The 19,960-nt window shown below is 46.5% G+C and overlaps 1 protein-coding gene across 1 annotated transcript in view; it reads right to left on the bottom strand.

Annotated features, from left to right (window-relative positions):
- The window catches only part of wrap73 (WD repeat containing, antisense to TP73), a 152,164-nt gene that overhangs the window by 94,511 nt on the left and 37,693 nt on the right, over nt 1-19,960 (bottom strand). The window lies entirely within an intron of this gene.

Raw genomic sequence — 19,960 nt, 5'->3', positions numbered from 1 at the left:
GCAGCCTGGTTAATTGGTAGGGGAAAATACTTGAGCCTTTTGAATTTCCCTGTAATGTTGGAATATTAACTGCATGGAGAGCCGCCTCATTAGTTTTCAAGTGGCCGAGCTGAGTTCTGAGCAGTAATATCACCCTCCGTCCAGTAGAGGGCTCGAGTCTTATCACACACAAATAAAATAAATATTTCAGTAATGCCAGCGGATTTATTTTGACAGAAATAGATTATGATTCAGTCACAGATGTGGCATCATTCCGTGAGTTCCTTTGGGTATAGTCATGTAACTGATAAATGTTCTGCATAAAATGCCTCCTCAACACCTACTCAAGATGCCTGCTCAATACATACTCAATGCACACTCATGCCTGCTAAGTTGTTGCTTATTTTCTATTCAGTGTCTGCTCAATCACTGTTGAGTATCCACTCACTGTCTGCTCAATGCCTGCTCACTGTCTGCTCACATGTCTACTCACTCTCCGCTCACTGCCTGCTCACTGTCTGACCAGTGCTTGCTCAGTTCTTGCTTGTTGTCTGTCCCTATTCAGTTCATACTCAGTGCGTGTGCCTTAAACCTAATCACAGGCGAGAACCCCTTTACTGTGTAGGTTTGAATGTTTACATTTTCTCCACTATTTTATTTGCATTGTCTTTATGGTGAGATTTATCTATTAGTACCAAATATTACCAAATTATGCATGCTATTATGTGCACTCGGAACTGGTTTGAGACTGCTCAAACGGATTTCACTTGGGGTCCTTCCATCCAGCAGAGAGGGGAGGTTCAACCCTCTGAACTGGATTCAGTTCTATGCAGAAGTGAAAGCTCAGCTGCCCTCTTGTACTTCCTGTTGACTGTTTCCTAGACAATCCTACAACTCGTGCTAACTAGTAATGTGTATTCCAACTGCAGCAAATGCATCTCGAGATAAACACAGTCTCGCACACATCAACAGCAGGTGTGCAGTGGGTAACCTAAGGCCATTTTTACACCAAGGTTATGTTTACAGAGCACCTCACCTTCTGTCACTATACTCAAACAATATTGCTGTCAAAGCTGTGGAAAAATATACCTGCTCTTGAATGGCGGAAGGGAGCACATAACTCAAATTAAATTTGGTGCAAGATTTTGCAAAGTCCACGGGCCAAAATTCAGCTCCCCAAAAAGGCCACTTACCGCCAGAAAGCAGCGGCCAGGTAACGGAGTCGAGCAGCCGCCGACTTCCAGTCTAATGGCCGCCGCCAGCGAAATTCAGTTCGAGGGGGTTTTCTGGCAGTCCCCACTTCCAGCCCGTTGCTGCCAACTGTCCTAAGTGCGTCATCAAAGAGCGCACCACTGATCTCCCGCACCTCCATGGCACCACCCGCAAAATTTAACGGGAAAAATCATAGATCCATCATGCGGTGCCCGAAGCAGCTTTTTCTGTCGGTGACCTTTCTTTCACTGGCAGCATGACGGCCCTTTAATGGGAGGGCGCATTGCCGCAACCGCCATGCTTTTTCCGCTGGCCAACTTCCCGATCAGCCGGACAATTATGGATCGGGATTGGCCGGGCTGCCAACAGGCAGCCTGGCACCCCCTCTTGGATGCCGCCGAAACCCTCCCTGGTGGCCCAGTGGGATGAAGCTAAATAATTGCTGGTTCTCTCCCCTTTAAATGAGGGGAGGGCCGTGGTACTGCACATACGCATTAATGTCAGCACCATTCCGCCGCTGACCGACAGTGGTGGAGACTCTGTCCCGCCCCCACTTCCGCCCCTCTAGTGTACTTACCGCCACACTCCCACCCCCATTATGACCGACTTCCGGTCCGCTCCAAAAAAATTGCCAAAGCACTGAAAGTGGATCAAGAGTCCACCTCGTTTTATGCGATGGTAAAAACACTGTGAAAACGGTAGGTGCAGCAGGTTAATAGCGGGGGTGAATTTCTACCCCCACCTGTCTAATATTTACAACCAATTTATGCTCTTTGGAAGAGTGAATTTAAAGTTGGGCTATCACCGTACAATAGTGTAAGCCCTCTTAATGTGTGATTAGCTGACCCCACAACCATGCAACTTCACTTCTGTGTGACTACCTGATCGCGCATCAATGCAAAATCCTATTACTGGGTGACTGGCCAACCCAACAGTAGTCAGACCTACTGGAGTGGGATTGATTGACCACACAATGCCACTGCCCCATTACTGTGTGACTCACTTCTCAGAAATACTTGATCAGCAACTAGCATAGTTTCTTTGTAAAAATGCAGCATGTGTCAAAATTGTGCTTTGTACACTCAAAACAGGAGTTTAAGGAAACAATTTCTGACACTCGGGATTAATTTAATCACATACAGGAGGTGAAGATTCTACCAAAGGCTTGAAAAATGCCGCATACATTTCAACACTCAATAAATTTTCAACGTTAACGATGAAGGACTGCAGGTTAAGTCAGGCCATTGCAGATTAATCTGGGCCAGTGCGGGTTAATCTATGCAACTGCAGGTTAACCTGTAACACTGGATGTTAACCTTGGTCAGTGCAGGTTGACCCAGCCACGAGAAGCTAACCTGGACCACTGAAGACTAACTGGACTAGACACTGGCCTTTCCCCTCTGGGGTGAGAGTCCAATCCAGCCAGACGTTAACATGTCCTTATCTGCTGGTTATAAGGGTCCTGTGTAAAATAAGTTTGGGCAATTTTAATCCAGTTTCTTTCTGAATGTACGTCTACAGCTCAAAATGGCATCTAGTTTGACAATCTCACTCAGGAAGGCAACAGGATGGCTTGTGTGGGGAAATGAAAATGTCACACTGTTGTGGAAAGGAGCCAGGCACATTGTTGGAGCAGAGTAGAAGGAGTTTTCCTCAGATCTAAGTATGCTATGGGAGTGCTTGATACTGACTGGGTGTTAAGAGCGGAAGGTGCTCCATTCCCACTGCTTTAATGGCTCCTGGAGTAGCAGAAGAGAGAAAGAAGCAGAAATTAATCTCTGGATCACTAGACCCATCCTTGGCTAGAAAACCTGATTGTTAAGTTGAGCCACCCTATTCAAGTCAACGTGAATCTGGCAATTCTAGCATGGTACCTAGCAGCTCCTGCACTTGTGTTTATTTGAAGAGCCCTTAATGTGCCAGGTATCTGTAGAAATCATGAGAACTAGTTACTGGTTAACTTATATTGTTAGCTGGTTGATGGCTGAATGGTTAATTACCCAGTTAATTGGCTGACTTTAGAAGCTTGGTGTGCACTGCAGTCACGTTCGGTCTCAACTACCCACCAGGTAACTGCTGGCAGCCAACATTGCTCTCTGCTATTGGTCACTGTCCAGTTTATTTATACTGCTAGGTGAACAGGTTCAATCTGTGCTCAATTAGCTAATCTTAACCAGAAAATGGTAGAGGAGTTCCAATGGCTTCACTGTGTCTAAGCTGGGAGAGGTGGGGGTGTATCAGCTCGGATTCCTGCTCCTGATCACCAAACATTGACCCATGACATAGAATGTATATGTGGATTCCTGGAATGATGTTCACTTGGATCAGGCATAAGAGGGTTCCCATTGCTGGTGGAACCATACCCCAGTAAAAGCCAGCAGTTTCAGGAGCGAATAGGAGAAAATTGAGGAAAGAAAAAGAAGGGGAGAGCACCAGACCAATAGACTACGATTGCCAGAGATGTTCCTTTTGAAAGGACTGGTATATCATGTGTCTGCATTAGGAGTTAAAGTCAACGAACGGTCTCTCAGCAGTTTATCAAAGCTGTAAATTAATAAATTCTCCACTGCAAAGTATTTTGTCTTGAGTGCCATGTTGCAGGGGTGACACTTCGCAGAGGCTTGACAGCTGAAACACAGCTCAGGGCCAAGAGACTGCACTATAGTGCGGCACATGGGATTACATGCAATGTTCTTGCTAATTTAAATCATTTAATTAATTACTCTGTAACAAACACTTCAAGGGGGCTTCATTTGTCTGTACTTTTTAATTATTTATATAATACAGTGTGAGTGACATAAGCATATTATAAAAGCAAAAGGCGACTAAGCTGCTTGAATCCAAATTCTATTCGACAATAACAAGCTCCGAACCCATCACTCAACGTCCTCAGGTATTGTACTGCTTCATTGTCTATTAGTTAAGGGCACGATTACACTACAAATACCAAAGCTAGAGGACATAAATGTAAAATAGTCACTAATAAATCCTATAAGGAATTCAGAAGAAACTTGTTTACTCAGTGATGAGAATGTGGAACGCGCTATCACAAGTAGTAGTTGAGGCGAATAACATGGATACATTTAAGGGGAAGCTAGTGTATGAGAGAGAAAGGAACAAAAGAATATGTTGATGGGGTGAGATGCAGTAAGGTGAGAGGAAGCTCATGTGGAGCATAAATACCTGCATAGACCTGTTGGGCCAAATGGCCTCTTTCTGTGCTGTGTTTTTTTAAAAATTCATTCATGGGATGTGGGCACCATTGGCAAGGCCAGCATTTATTGCCCATCTCTAATTGAGCTTGAGAAGGTGGGGGTGACCCTCTTCTTGAACCGGTGCAGTCCATGTGGTGAAGGTACTTCCACAGTGCTGCTAGGTAGGGAGTTCCAGGACATTGACCCAGCGATGATGAAGGAACGGCGATATATTTCCAAATCAGGATGGTGTGTGATTTGGAGGGGAACTTGGAGGTGGTGGTGTTCCAATGCGCCTACTGCCATTGTCCTTCGAGGTGGTAGAGATCGTGAGTTTAGGAGGTGCTGTTTAAGAAGTCTTGGCGAGTTCATAAGAAATAGGAGCAGGAGTAGCCCATACGGCCCCTCGAGACTGCTCCGCCATTCAATAAGATCATGGCTGATCTGATCATGGACTCAGGTCCACTTCTCCGCCCGCTCCCCATAACCTCTTAATCCCTTATCAGTTAAGAAACAGCCTATCTTTGTCTTAAATCCATTGAATGCCCCAGCTTCCACAGCACTCTGAGGCAGCGAATTCCAGATTTACAACCCTCTGAGAGAAGAAATTCCTCCTCATCTCAATTTTAAATGGGCGGCCCCTTATTCTAAGATTATGCCCCCTAGTTTTAGTCTCCCCTATCAGTGGAAACATCCTCTCTGCATCCACCTTGTCAAGCCCCCTCATAATCTTATACGTTTCGATAAGATCATCTCTTATTCTTCTAAATTCCACTGAGTAGAGGCTAAACCTCCTCATAAGTCAACCCCCTCATCTCCAGAATCAACCCAGTGAACCTTTTTTGAACTGCCTCCAAAGCAAGTATATCCTTTCATAAATATGAAAACCCAAAACTGTACGCAGTATTCCAGGTGTGGCTTCACGTTCGCCGATGGTGATGATTGGGATACCTTTGTGGAGAGGCTTGACCATTTCTTCAGCAAATGACTTGGCAGGAGAAGACCCGGTCATACTGGTTGATAAGCGCAGAGCTATCCTGCTAACCAGTTGTGGGCCCACTGTCAATGACCTCGTCAGGGATTTGCTGGCACCAGCGAAGACAACGACCAAGACATACGAGGAGCTTGTAACACTGATCCACGAGCAACTCAAGCCCAAGGAGAGCATCCTCACAGCCAGATACCGGTTCTACACCCACTGACGGCCCGAAGGCCAGGAAATCACGAAATACGCCAAAGACCTCAGGAGGTTGCCGGCACCATGTGATTTTGGCAACCACCTCAATGAAGCGCTGCGGGACATTTTTGTCATTGGAATTGGCCATGAGGTCCTTCTTCATAAGCTATTGTCGGTGGATACCACAGTCACACTGCAGAAGGCCATCTCTGTGAGCCAGGCATTCATGACCTCGACCTGCGGCTCTAGGCAGATGACTCACCCTCAGGACTCAAACCCGGCAGGTACTGTGCAACTAGTGGCACCTTTTAGAGGCTGGACTGTAGAACGCGAACCCTCTCACGGGAGAGAGAACAGGCCCCCGAGTCCCTTAACTCAAAGTCCGCCGAGGGGGGCTAATTGAGTAGCTCCATGCTGGCATTGTGGAGCGAATCACAGGGCTCACCAGTACCGCTTTAAAGACTATGTATGCAAGGGCTGCAGCACAAAGGGCCACCTCCAGCGAATGTGTAAGAGCAATATGACTCACTGTGTCGATGAAGAGTCTGCAGATGGCCATGAATCCAGCGTGGATTATAAAACGATAGGCAGGGAGGCAGCTCAGCCCCACGATGAGGTATATGGCATGTTTAGCTGCACCACCGAGTGTTCCCCGTTGAGGATAGAAGTCGAGATAGATGGCATTCCAGTCTTCATGGAAGTGGACACGGGAGCGAGCCAGTCAGTAATGAATCAAGAAGCCTTTGAGAGGCTATGGGACAATCAAGCTGAACGACCCAAGTTGGTCCCGGTTCAGGCAAAGCTGCGCACCTACACCGATGAACTTATCCCAGTCGTTGTTAGTGCGGATGTAAAGGTACTCCATGATGGCGCGGTGCACAAGTTACCATTGTGGATTGTTGCAGGTGATGGACCAACGCTACTCGGAAGAAGGTGGACGGAGAAGATCCATTGGAAGTGGGAAGACTTCATCCCTCTAGCGATCGACGTGCTCTGTGCTCAGAGGCAAAGCAAGCCCTCACCTGAGGGTGGATCCGGCACCAGAGAGCAGGCCAGCACAGCACCAGAGGCACAGACCGCTCAGCACGACTGCGTGGAGATGATCCAGCTGAGACAACCCAAACGCACCTTCCAGGCTCCAGTGGCAGGACTCCGGAGGAAGAAAATCAGATACAAAGGCGACTTCCCGGCTTCGGTGGCAGAACGCGGGGAGAAGAGGATCACCACAGTCGACATCATGGATGGAGGAAAGATGGCGCCCAAACCACGAGGTGAGGTGCTGAAGAAAAAGATGGCCTCGGCCAGACCACGAGGTGCAGTGCTGATGGAGCAACACGTGGCACAAACGGAGAAGAGGATTGGGCTAAAGAAAGCAAGGCTCTCTTAAAGGAGACCTGCAACCCACTACAATTAAAGGGACAGTTCCATACACTCAAGCAATGTAATAGCAACTGTAAGCTAGAGACAAAATGTGTAACTGATGATCAGAGTTGTGTACATGTAATAAGCAAGGAAAAGTCGCGCGATCATGTAAAATGTGTAAGTTGATGATCAGAGTTGTGTACATGCAACCAGCAAGGAAAAGTCGCGCGATCGGAGCTACAGAGTTTCCACCATAAGTAATGAAAAGTTGTGCGATGTAGGATTTCAACTGCACGCAGCCAATGCAGCGGGTGTGTGGCCACAAACAGCCAATACATATGAGCTGCAGAGCAAGTGATCTCAGGAGGGCAACGGCACCGGTATCGATACCCTGCCCCTGATCAGCTCCATCTCCTAGGCACCCGATGGCACCAACCGCCATGAGCCTGAAAGAGCAAACAGTGTTAAGGCGCAGCCCCCAGACCCCATCGCCACCAAGGCCATACCCGGAAACAAAGGGTCACTTGCTACAGTCCTCCCAAAGGGGACCAAGACCAGCCAGGATCCAAAACCAAACAACGCCCAGGCTAGCGAGTCAGCAATTCCCTGTGCACTGCTAGCTGACAGCCCCTCAGGGAGCAGCAGCGACCCGGGGTGCATGAAGGGACAGGGAGGTCACAGGCATCTGTGAACCTGCCCGACGCTAGGAACCACGGCAACAACCCCAAGAGCAGGCAACTTGAGCCAACTGGGTTCCCTCTGCCAGCACTGAGCACCGTGCCGCCACCAGACTGACTGGACTCCATCCAGCAGTTCTGGAACTAGTTTGTCCTTACGCACTGGTCACTGATCCCCAGTACGCATCGATAATGTATCTCACCAGTCCAACGTACCGGTCTCACAACTGAACCACAAATGAATGCAAACTTGTTTTTCTGAACTTGATTGTATATGAACGCACTGAGCCTCCAGCATAACCTACATGTGGGAGGGGGAGAATGGAGTGGTCAGGGACACACAGAAACAGCAACCACAGCACTCTATTGAACCAACCACTTATCCAAGATTGAAACGACCTGCCAAGGGTCAACCAGATAGAGCTAAGCCCAGAGCACAGTCAATGCAGAGGCGATTTGCACTAAAGGCTTGGGGGAGCGTGATGTCATGTATCCTACATGGCTACTGTTTGTACTATCATAAGGTGTGCCACCAGAGGGCACAGCAGTGGGAGACTTGTAGGTTACCTGGACAGGTGTGCCTGGCCGAGTACAAAAGGCAGGCCACCAGGTGTGATCCTCATTCTGGAGTTAACAAATAAAGGACTAAGGTCACTACAATTCAAGTACAACACATTGCCTTGTGGAGTCATTATTAGAGCATCCAAGGACACAACAGTTAGAAACATAGAAATTTGCAGCGCAGAAGGAGGCCATTTTGGCCCATCGTGTCTGCGTCGGCTGACAAAGAGCCACATGGCCCTCGGTCAGCAGCCCTGAAGGTCACATCTAAACCTACGAACAACGTACAATGGCGGACAGGTAAAGAGCATCCGGCCCAACCAGTCCAACCCCACACAACTGCGACACCCCATGCATCGCAACATTTTACACTTCCTTCCCCCCCCACCCCTCCCAACACAGAGCCATGCAATCTCCTGGAAGAGGCAAAAAAACAGATTAAAAAACACAAGCCAATTGGGGGAAAAAATCTGGGAAAATTCCTCTCCGACCCATCCAAAAAGTTGATCAAAAACTTAACTGGACCCATTAAAACTACTCCAGGAGATCACTGGCTGTATTAGATTCCCTGAAGTACTTACCATCATATCTCCGCCAGCCAGCAAGAGGTCTAATCCTTACCAGCTCTCGGTCCGTAACCCTGCAGTTACGGCATTTCAAGTGCCCATCCAAGCACCTTTTAAACGTGGTGTGGTTTCTGTCTTTACCACCCTTCCAAACCCCCACAACCCTCTGCGTGAAGAAGCTTCCCCTTAAATCCCCTCTAAACCTTCCACCAACCACCTTAAACCTATGCCCCCTCGTAATTGACCCCTCCACCAAGGGAAATAGGCCCTTGCTATCCACTATAACCAGGCCCCTCAAAATTTTATACACCTCAAGGAGGTCTCCCCTCAGCCTCCTCTGTTCCAAGGAGAACAAACCTAGCCTATCCAATCTGTCCTCATAGCTAAGATTCTCCATTCCAGGCAGCATCCTCGTAAATCTCCTCTGCACCCTCTCCAGTGCAATCATATCCTTCCTATAATACAGCAACCAGAACGCATGCAGTATTCCGGCTGTGGCCTAACCAGTGTATTATACAATTTAAGCATAACCTCCTTGCTCTTGTATTCTGTGCCTCGGCTAATAAAGGCAAGCATTCCGTATGTCTTCTTAACCACATTATCCACTGACCTGCTACTTTCAGGGATCTGTGGATAAGCACTCCAAGGTCCTTTCTTCATCTACATTACTAAGTGGCCTACCGTTTAATGTGTATACCCTTTCCTTATTAGCCCTCCCCAAGTGCATTACCTTACACTTCTCCAAATTAAATTCCATTTGCCACTGTTCTGCCCACCTGAACAGTAGATTGATATCCTCCTGCAGTCCATGACTTTCCTGTGCATTATCAACCACACAGCCAATTTTAGTGTCATCTGCAAACTTCTTAATCATACTCCCTATATTCAAATCTAGATCATTGATTTATACGATAAAAAGCAAGGGACCCAGTACTGATCCCTGCGGAACCCCACTGGAAACATCCTTTCAGTCACAAAAACATCCATCAGCCATTACCCTTTGCTTCTTACCCCTAAGCCAATTTTGGATCCAACTTGTCACTTTGCCCTGGATCCCATGGGCTTTTACCTTCGTGATCAGTCTGCCATGTGGGACCTTTTCAAAAGCTTTGCTACAGTTCATGTACACTACATCATACGCACTACCCTCATCAACCCTCCTGATTACCTCCTTTAAATCAGGTTAGTCAAACACAATCTTCCCTTAACAAATCTGTGCTGAATGTCCCTGATTAATCCTTGCCTTTCTAAATGTAGATTTATCCTGTCCTTCAGGATTTTTTCCAATAATTTTCCCACCACTAAGTTGTTTAATTGTCCACCACCATTTACAACTGAAAGTGACAGGACTGCAGTGCTTTGATCTGATCCGGTTGATTGTGGGATTGCTTAGCTTCTATAGCATGCAGCTTCTGCATGCATGTAGTCTTGTGTTCTAGCTTCGCCTCATATTTTTAGGTGTGCCTGGTGCTGCTCCTGACATGCTCTTCTACACTCCTCATTGAACCTGGGTTGGTCTCCTGGCTTGATGGTAATGGTAGAGTGAAGAATATACTGGGCCTTGAGGTTACACTTTGTGGTGGAATACAATTCTTCTACTGATGGCCCACAGCACCTCATGGATGCCCACTTTTGAGCTGTTAGATCTGTTCTGAATCTGTCCTATTTAGAACAGTAGTAATGCCACACAACACGATGGAGGGTATCTCAATGTGTAGACGGGACTTCGTCTCCACAAGGACTGTGCAGTGGCCACTCCTACCCATCGACAGATGCATTTGTGACAGGTAGATTGGTGAGGATGAGGTCAAGTAGGTTTTTCCCTCGTGTTGGTTTTCTCACCACCTGTCGCAGGCCCAGTCTGGCCGCTATGTCCTTCAGGACTCGGCCATTAGTAGTGCTACCAAGCCACTCTTGGTGATGAATGTTGAAGTTCCCCCATCCAGAATACATTCTGTGCCCTTACTAGCTTGTGCTTCTTCCAAGTGGTGTTCAACATAGAGGAGTACTGAGTCTTCGGTTGTGGGAGAGCGGTAGGTGGTAATCATCAGATTTCCTTGTCCATGGTTGACCTGATGCCATGAGTCTTCATGCGGTCCAGAGTCAATGTTGAGGACTCCCAGGACCACTCTCTCCCAACTGTATACCACTATGCCGTCACATCTGGTGGGTCTGTCATGCCCAGAGATGGTGATGGAGGAATCTGGGATATTAGCTGAATGGTATGATTCTGTGAGTATGACTATGTCAGACTGTTGCTTCACTTGTCTGTGGGACACCACTCCCAATTTTGGCACAACACCCCAGATGTTGGTGAGGAGGACTTTTCAGGGTTGATTGGGCTGGTTGCGCCTTTGTCGTGTCCGTAACCGGTGCCTAGGTCAATGCCAGGTGGTCCGGTGTAATTCTATGTACTTTGAGACCAGCCTGGAGGAATGTGGAGCCAGCAGCCTTGAGTTATATTACAGTCATTACCTCCCATTATAACCAGGAAATCAAAGCCCAAGATGCATTTGGAAAGCTCTGCACACTGGTTCTCACAAGTTAGTTATTTTAGGTAATAACGATTATTGGGACAATCAGCTCTGGGAACTCTTGAAACTTTGTTTCTCACACAAGTTGCAGTTCTACCAGCTCCTTGCCAGTTAAACTATGGGGACAGGTTGCAGAAATTTGGCTTGTATTCCCTTGAGTATAGACGATTGAGGAGTGATCTGATTGAGGTGCTTAAAATGTTAAAAGGATTTGACAGGGTAGATACAGAGAAACTATTTCCTCTAGTGGGGAATCAAGAACAAGGGGACATAATCTTATAATTAGAGCTAGGCTGTTCAGGAGCAAAATCATGAAGCACTTTTTCACACAAAGGGTAGTGGAAATCTGGAATTCTCTCCCCCAATAAGCTGTGGATGTTGGGACAATTGCAGCTTTGAAAACTGATGTGGATAGATTTTCGTTAGGCAAGGGTATCAGGTCATGTGGCGCAAAGGAGCAGATCAGCCATGATCTAATTGAATGGTGGAGCAAGCCTGAGGGGCTAAATGGCCTACTGTTCCTAATATTTCTCTGTACTAATAGCATTTATTTGCTTTGTCTCCTTCTTGTGCTCGCCAGTGAGTGGAAGCAACCTAAATTCCAGCTCTGGTGGCATTTCACAGCCAGGCCACCAATGGCCAGAGGCCCATAAATGCATGGAGCAGTAGTGTTGCTGGGGGCCAGAGGTGAAGGGGAGGCAGAAAACCCCAGGGCTATATTAGAACTATCACTGCTGCGGCCCTGCACCCCTGGACCAGTCATTCTCCTTCTTCTTCTAGAATTGACTCTGCCCAGTCTCTTCCCTCAACCAATCACAGCCATGCCTGCTCTATTTTCATTCTACTCTCTCCCGCAACCTTTCCCCCACTCAGTTTAAGTAGTCAGATATTGAGATGCAGCAAGTGGATGAAACATTGCTAAAGCCAAAATTAAATTCTAGAATACTTTGTAATATCCTGGAATAGACCGACATTTTCAAATCCACCAAGTTGAGCAAGGAGAGGATTGAGGATGTATTGTCATGGATATAGAGAATGTTTTTTCAGGTTCCACTTCTGGAATAGATGCAACAAATGATCCCACTGCAGCAAATTAGTTATCTGCCCCGGTGCACTTAATGGGCCCAAGTTTCGGACCGCGCCTAGAACGGCGCAGCCCCGACCTGGACGACCGTTTTTCGCGCCACAGCGTGCGCCTAAAAAATACTTCCCTATTCTCCAGCTCCCCGCAGGTCCTCTGGAGCTGGGCGTGGAGCAGCACGAGCTGTGGGGGGTGGAGCTAGGTCCCTGCGCTGAAAACAGTGCCGGGACCTCTGCACATGCGCTACAGTGGGGCGCGCATGTGCAGTGGCTCCAGGCGTCCAAAACTGTGTGGGAGGGGCCCGAAGCACGCAGCTCCTAGCCCTGGCCGAATGGCCTCACTGGGGCTGCGTGGATAAGGCTGCCTCCCACGCCCAGCTCCTGCTTCCTCCCGACCGGACCCGACCCGACTCGACTCCCGCTCCCCCGCCCCGCCCCCGGACCGGACCCAACCCCCGGACACGCACCCCCCCCTCCCCAGACCGGACCCCCCCTCCCCAGACCGGACCCCCCCCCCCGCCCAGACCCTGGACTCCGGACCCGACGTGACGCGACGCCACCTACCTGTAAATCCGGTGCTGGGGGCGGGCCCCGCCCAAAGTCTTAGGCCCGGCCCATTCAGCCTCCCTCTCCTTTCTCCCCTCCTTTCTCTCCCTCCCTCCCTCCCCCCCCACCTCCCTCCCTCCCTTCTCCCCCTCCCTTCTCTCCCCCCCTCCCTTCTCTCCCTCCCTCCCGCCCTTCTCCCTCCCTCACTCCCTTCTCCCTCCCTCACTCACTTCTCCCTCCTCCCCCCGCCTCTCCCTTCCCCCCCTCCCCCTGCCACCCCTCTCTCCCTCCACCCCCCATCTCTCCCTCCACCTCCCCTCTCTCCCTCCACCCCCCTCCTCCTCCCTCCACTCCACCCCCTCCTCTCGCTGTCAGAAACACAGACACTGACAGACAGAGAGTGAGAGACGCACACACAGACAGACAGAGAGAGAGAGACACTGATAGAGACACACTGGAGGGGGGGGGGTGCCGTCCCAGCATGCTGTTGGAGGGCCCCCGGTGCTGCAGTCGGTAAGTAGAAAATGTTTTATTTATTGATTTTAAAATTTTTTTTATTTTTTATAAATTTTTTTGGATTGATTTATTGGTTGATTTATTGATGTATTTATCATCTATTATTGATGATGGCTCTTTATTTGTAAAGCTGAAGTGTTTAATGTTTGTAAACTTCCCTTTAACCCCCCCCCCCCCCCCACCCCCCTTCCCTACGCCTGATTTGTAACCTACGCCTGATTTTCTAAGTGTAGGCAAGGTTTTTCTGAGCGTACAAAAATCTACACTTACTCCATTCTAAGTTAGTTTGGAGTATGTTTTCACTGCCTAAACTTTCAAAATGGCCGTAAGTGGCCGGACACGCCCCCTTTTGAAAAAAAAAATCTGTTCCAAATTGAAACTGTTCTAACTGACTAGAACTGGAGCAAACTAAATGCCGCGAATTGCAATTTCTAAGATACTCCATTCTAAACCAGTTGCTCCAAAAAAACAGGAGCAACTCAGGCCGAAACTTGGCCCCAATATTTGTGGTGCAGGTTTTCCCTTTTTCCTTCCAGTTCCCTCCATTTCTACTCTCCTTAAGGCCTTGACTCATCTGTGTGGTGCAGTTTTACGAGCAATGAACGCTCATGTGTGAGTCTGGAGAGTGAGTGTTGCCAGATCATTCAACCATGGAAGGCATCACAGCTGAGGTAAATCTACAGAACAGGCTCACTGCGGAGACGGTGGAAGCAGATAGTATTGATTCATTCAAATTCAAATTAAAAGAAAGAAAGACTTACATTTATATAGCGCTTTTCACGACCACCAATGAAGTGCCTTTTGGAGTGTTGCCATGTAGGAAAATGAGATAGATTTCTTTCAGGAAAATAATATTTTGGGATATAGTATATGAGTAATTTGAGTAAATGTAGCATGCTTGGGAGTAAGATGTGATTTTAGGCATATGGTTTTCCTTGCCTCATGTCTAGATCGGTTATAGATCAATTGATAGAGACTGATTGCTATGATTAGGTAACATCGCAATCATTGTTGTATCATGCGACTATCAGGATGGTAGAAGGCGCACTAGAAAGACAGTTGACCTTTTTTCATCTAGCAATTCCTATGTGCCCGGTTCAGTCCTCACCTGACATCCACACATGTCCACACTGAGGCCTGGACTCATGATCTGGAGGCATGAGTTCAAATCCCACTACAACAGTTGGGGAATTTAAATTCAGTTAATTAAATATATCTGGACTATAAATATAGTACAAGTAATAGTGACCATAAAACTACCGGATTTTCGTAAAAACCCATCTGGTTCACTGATGTCCTTTAGGAGTCAAGGGTTATGGGGAGCGGGCAGGGAAGTGGAGTTGAGGCTAAGATCAGATCAGTCATGGCAGAGCAGGCTCGAGGGGACAAATAGCCTACTCCTGCTCCTATTTATGTGCTTGTGTTTAGAGGAAATATGCCATCCTTACCTAATCTGGCCTATATGTGTCCCGCAGCAATCTGGTTAACTCTTAACTGCCCTCTGAAATAGAAACATAGAAAATAGGTGCAGGAGTAGGCCATTCGGCCCTTCGAGCTTGCACCACTATTCAATATGATCATGGCTGATCATGCAATTTCAGTACCCCATTCCTGCTTTCTCACCATACCCTTTGATCCCTTTAGCTGTAAGGGTCACATCTAACTCCCTTTTGAATATATCTAACGAACTGGCCTCAACAACTTTCTGTGGTAGAGAATTCCACAGGTTCACAATTCTCTGAGTGAAGAAGTTGCTCCTCATCTCGGTCCTAAATGGCTTACCCCTTATCCTTCGACTGTGACCCCTGGTTCTGGACTTCCCCAACATCGGGAACATTCTTCCTGCATCTAACCTGTCCAAACCCGTCAGAATTTTATATGTTTCCATGAGATCCCCTCTCATTCTTCTAAACTCCAGTGAATATAAGCCTAGTCGATCCAATCTTTCTTCTTATGTCAGTCCTGCCATCCCGGGAATCAGTCTGGTGAACCTTCGCTGCACTCCCTCAATAGCAACAATGTTCTTCCTTAGATTAGGAGACCAAAACTGTACACAATATTCAAGGTGTGGCCTCACCAAGGCTTTGTACAACTGCAGTATGATCTCCCTGCTCCTATACTCAAATCCTCTCGCTGTGAAGGCCAACATGCCATTTGCCTTCTTCACCGCCTGCTGTACCTGCATACCAACTTTCAATGATTGATGTACCATGACACCCAGGTCTCGTTGCACCTCCCCTTTTCCTAATCTGTCACCATTCAGATAATATTCTGTCTTCCTGTTTTTGCCACCAAAGTGGATAACCTCACATTTATCTACATTATACTGCATCTACCATGCATTTGCCCACTCACCTAACCTGTCCAAGTCACCCTGCAGCCTCTTGGCATCCTCCTCACAGCTCGCACTGCCACCCAGCTTAGTGTCATCTGCAAACTTGGAGATATTACATTCAATTCCTTTGTCTAAATCATTAATGTATATTGTAAATAGCCGGGATCCCAGTATTGAACCTTGCGGTACCCCACTAGTCACTGCCTGCCATTCTGAAAAGGACCAGTTTATTCCTACTCTATGTTTCCTGTCTGCCAACCAGTTCTCTTTTCACATCAATACATCACCCCTAATACTATGTGCTTTAATTTTGCACACTAATCTCTTGTGTGGGACCTTGTCAAAAGCCTTTTGAAAGTCCAAATACACCACATCCACTGGTTCTCCCCTGTCCACTCTACTAGTTACATCCTCAAAAAATTCTAGAAGATTTGTCAAGCATGATTTCCCTTTCATAAATCCATGCTGACTTGGACTGATCCTGTCACTGCTTTCCAAATGCGCTGCTACTACATCTTTAATAATTGATTCCAACATTTTCCCCACTACCGGTATCAGGCTAACCAGTCTATAATTCCCTGTTTTCTCTCCCTCCTTTTTTAAAAAGTGGGGTTACATCAGCTACCCTCCAATCCATTGGAACTGATCCAGAGTCTATAGACTGTTGGAAAATGACCACCAATGCATCCACTAGTTCTAGGGCCATTTCTTTAAGTACTCTGGGATGCAGACTATCAGGCCCTGAGGATTTATCGGCCTTCAATCCCATCAATTTCCTCAACAAAATTTCCTGACTAATAAGGATTTCCTTCAGTTCCTCCTTCTCGCTAGACCCTCGGTCCCCTATTATTTTCGGGAGGTAATTCGTGACTTCCTTAGTGAAGACAGAACCAAAGTATATGTTCAATTGGTCTGCCATTTCCTTGTTCTCCATTATGAATTCACCTGATTCTGACTGCAAGGGACCTACATTAGTCTTCACCAATCTTTTTCTCTTCACATATCTATAGAAGCTTTTGCAGTCACTTTTTATGTTCCCTGCAAGCTTACTCTCGTACTCTAGTTTCCCCCTCCTAATTAAACCCTTTGTCCTCCTCTGCTGGATTCTAAATTGCCGAACAAGCCACTCAATTGTACTAAATTGCTACAAAGTTGTTGTTTAAGAAGGTGGCTCACCACCATCTTCTATGGGCAATTGGGAATGGGCAATAAATGCTGGCCTTGTCAGCGACACCCACATCCCACACGGGACTAAATAAAATGTGCATTTCTAACAGGAGTCGCTGGTTAACAATCGGGAGTAGGAATCTGTGTAGATTTTTCCCCTTGCATAACTCGAGGGCACTGAAGTCGATTGTAGCACTCTGGCTGAGACCAGCTAACTTAGCACAGATCAGAAATTGAACCTGCGATATTCCTGGCCTGCGTAGCTCAGATACTCAATCCGTCAAACAATTGAGACATTGGGGGAAGCTGCGGTACAGTTATAAATTATTTTTCTGTGTGGCCGAGAGTGACATCATTGAGTTGCAGACGATATTGTTGCCCCACTGTCAATCCAAACCATGGTTGGCAGGTCTACCAAGCACTTTGGCAATGACCCATCCCCTTTAAATCAGGCTTGTCTGCGACTGGCCCAACTGATTTGTGTTTGTGAATGCTTTTCTTTTCAAGTTTGCAGAGTCTCCACCCAAAGCCCAGCCTCCATGCCCGGAAAAGCCTCCGCCACACTTCCACCTAATCTTCTCCCCGGCACCAGATGCCGTTGCCTTAGAGACAGGGACGCTACATGCTGGGCGGCAGTAAATAATGTGGTTTCACAATAGCAGGCCACTCCTGCTCACCAGATCCCCGTGGAGTTAAAATAAACACTGCAGGTACAGTAATAAGCAAGTGACGCTCTTTTTAAATGTTAAGGAGTTGGTGCTTCTTTCTTAATGAGCATAGGGGAAAAGTGTAGAGCGAGCTTGTGTAGAGAAGGGTTTTCACTAACTCTGGATCTGGGTTTATATGTTGTTGTACTTCACTCAAGGCTTTGTGTTCAGTGTCTAGAATTCTGAAAGGAAGCTTAACCCTTTGTGAGCAGGCACTGTACATATTAGGTATGTCTGAAGCAATGCTTATTTGAAACTCTTCTTGTGCTTCCCAGATGGCATAGTTGTTCACGAATGTGGAATTGAGTCATGCATATCGAGATGGTCTTGGATGCAATATCCAGTCTGTGCTGAGTTAGCTGATCTCAGTTCGCGCGGCAGTATGAGTGCTGCAGTTGGCCTCAGCACATTTGGGGGAAGGACAGGGAATTCATCCAGGATTTCTACACCTGATTGGGATCCAGTGACTCGTGGTTGAATGTGTAGACAGGCAGCTGAGAACTGGCTATGATGCCCTACATGGTGGAATAGCCCACCGTCTCCTACTGTTTAGGCTCGCGTATGAGGATTGGCCACTCTTGGGTGAGGTACCGGAGGGCAACCAATGCCTGTCGATCCATGCCCCAGCGAGAGTGAGCACCTTCAGGAAAGGAAAGGAGAAAAGTTTGGGAACAAAAAATCGTCTTTTTGTTGTGTTGAACTCTTTGCTGCACTTCATTCCTCGCATCTGATTTCTCCATTTTAAAATGTTTTATTATTTCTGAAATGGTGCTGACTACATTTAAATGATTGAAACTTGACTGGTCCAAGATATTTCTGTCTGCATGTAGTTAAACCTTGAGGTTTTTGGCTTAAACCAACATCCTCCCCACCCTGGCAATCGCTAAATTTTGCAATCAGCATTTATTTCTTTAATACTAAATGATAACCCAAAATGCGTTCTTTAAATTTGATTATTTAATTATAATTTATCTGATTTTACTTTTAATCATGCCTGATTAGAATTCAGAGTTTCCTCCAAAGCAGTGATTCTCAAACTTTATCATGCAACAAACCACTTCCAAATATTGAGGCTGTCCCAGGGACCCACACTGTAAATATTGATGGACAGATAGCTGATCGTCCTGGGGATTTGTGGATCTTCTAGGGTCTGGGGCCTCCAGCTTGAAAAGCTATGTTCCAAGTAACAGGAAGAGCATATTACTGCCCGGTATTGTTGTTTCCAATAGATTTAATAGCTCCTAATTCATATGTGTTTGGACTGACCACAGCTGATCGAGTGAGGTGAGATAAGTTAAACAATTTATACCAGTTTTTACTTCTTTTGATGGAAGGAAAAATGAAAACCAAAATATGGCTATAACAAACATTGACATTTGGCAAAAATAAACACAAAGAGAATTGGAAAGCCTACTTATAATTGAGACACCACTCAAATTTCAAAAGAACAGTCCAAATGCAAAAGGAAAAATTGCTTCCAATGCTTGTCTATTGAACAGCAAATTTGTGGAACACTTTGGCACAAAGTTCTGCATGTTTTAAAATTGCTTTGAAGTTTGTGTTTAAAAACAAAATGAGGCTTTGGTGTATCGATTTCAAAACACTTATTCACAAAATAAGGAAGGAATTTGAACCATTTTGCCAAGCTGTCACTCGGAGTGTGTAAATCACTCTCTTAAACGGGCACTAACTTTATTGGATAGTGCTCGACAAACTTTTCTTGTCTTGGTATAGGGTCAAGACCTGTTATTTAATACAGCACTAAAGTTTAAAAACTGCCAGAGAAAAGGCAGTTACACAGTGAATAGGTGACACCAAGTTTGAGTTTTAAAAGTTTGAAGATTGTCAGCCAAACGGAAAATAGATGTTTGCCACATTTTCAGTGGTGCAACATCACCTGACCCCAGTAGCTACATAATCTAGTGCATGCAGTATATATGACATGTGTACAGTCCAGTATGAAGTACCTACACACTCCAGTATGTACAGTAACTGCAGTCCAGTACATATAGTAGCTACACAGTCCAGTATGTACAGTACTACACTGTCCAGTGCATGTAGTACCAACACACTCCAGTATGTATAGTAACTGCACTGTCCAGTACATATAGTCCTTACACAGTCCAGACTTTGCTATCAACTTCATGCTGTGTAAGCTTCCAGTGCAGTAGTGGATTTCTCAAAGTATCAGGATAGTTTTAACACTGTGCTTCCCATTTATCTTTTGGAGGGTAAGACGCCATTGTTTTCATAGGATCCCAAGAAAAATGAAAAACTATCAACACTGAACACGTACACCTGAGAGAGTGTGAAAGCCTTCTTGGGCCTGTCCCAGCAGTGCTCTAGG

The sequence above is a fragment of the Pristiophorus japonicus genome, chromosome 18 (genome assembly GCF_044704955.1).
Source record: "Pristiophorus japonicus isolate sPriJap1 chromosome 18, sPriJap1.hap1, whole genome shotgun sequence".
Classification (NCBI taxonomy): Eukaryota; Metazoa; Chordata; class Chondrichthyes; family Pristiophoridae; genus Pristiophorus; species Pristiophorus japonicus.
This window is presented reverse-complemented; position numbering and strand designations above follow the sequence as displayed.